This window comes from Convolutriloba macropyga, chromosome 15, assembly GCF_964194025.1.
Source record: "Convolutriloba macropyga chromosome 15, txConMacr16.3, whole genome shotgun sequence".
Lineage (NCBI taxonomy): Eukaryota > Metazoa > Xenacoelomorpha > Acoela > Convolutidae > Convolutriloba > Convolutriloba macropyga.
The window spans coordinates 7,665,627-7,667,042 of record NC_134482.1 but is presented as its reverse complement, the minus strand read 5'-3'; positions in this window follow the sequence as shown (position 1 = coordinate 7,667,042).

Below are 1,416 nucleotides of genomic sequence, written 5' to 3'. Positions count from 1 at the left end.
AGAAATGGCTATAGTTTTTAAAAGCTTAATTTTGCAAATGCAAAATAATATTAGTAGTTGTCAAACCCTGTCAAACAATCGAGATTAGTTTTATGGTATATTTCTATTTAAAACAAGGAGACTCGGCAATGTGCGTTCGCCACATAATGTTACCCCCCCCCCCCAATGTCCCAATATATATTCAGAAACTGTATATACATAAAAGAAGGAGGCTCGGCAATGTGCGTTCGCATATATTGTTACCCCCGCCCCCCACCACCAATGTCCCTGTCCCAATGTTACCCCCCCCCCCAATATCCCAATGTTATCCCTACCCCCAATGTCCCAATGTTACCCCCCCCCCCCCCCCCCCACCTCGCTCAGTCCTCACAGTTCACAGTTGCGAGACGCCGAACAGTTCACACACACTCTTCTCCAGTAGTCCTCCAGCGGCTGCGGGTGGTTTCAGGAGGCCAAGCAGCCGAAGGGCGGCGTCTGTGAACACACACATCCGGGTAAGAAGATCACGGGGAACGTATGAGGAAGCGTCCTGTAAACAAATACAGACTAATAGCAACTGGTAACAACTGATGAGGGGGGAGAGAAAGAAGGTGGATAGGAGAGGGGGGGAGGGGATATGAGAGATAGAGAGAGGAGGAGGAGTGGGGGGAGTGGGGGGGGGGGGGGGGGGGGTGAGAGAGAAGAGGGGGGGGGGATGCATTGAATTTGAATTGAACTTTCCCGGGCGAACTTTCACATTTGGCATTGCATGGTACCCAGGATACTTTTATGGGAAAAAAATTGAAAGAAATTTCAAGCAGTTAGCTTTGTACCAAATTGAGGATAGGGATACTCTTATAATTCATAAGAAAAACCTATTTTGTAACTAAATTAAATTAGAAACTTTTGACCTTCAATTTATGCTTAATATCGGTTGACACGCTTGCTCAGTCAAAGTGAATGGCTGCAGTAGTTTTTAAATGAATGACTGCGGCAAGCATTATTTCTTGGCAACAAGAAATCAAGAAACTTCGCCGAGAAGTTGAATTCTGATAGAAACAGATTTTTTTTTCTTTTGAAGTTTTGGTTTGTCCTCATTTTAAGTATATCTTTCGATTCATTGAAATTTGAAAAAAAGTTATGTTTCTTTGAAGACGCAGAACTGGTTCCGCAATAAGACAGTATAGGCATCAATTCCTAGTAAAATTTAAAGTTGATTATGAGTTAAGTCATAAAATAAAACCATACGTTTGTTCAATGAAACACTCAATAGTCTAGCATTGCAAATATGAATAGTCAATATCGAGCTCCTCAAAACTCTACACGTCTCTTTACCTCAACTCCGAGTCAATATCCTGTACTATGCATGTCTAAATAGAAACAGAATCCTCATTTTGTTTTTAAGTACCGGGCAAGTCTAATTACAAACATTACAAG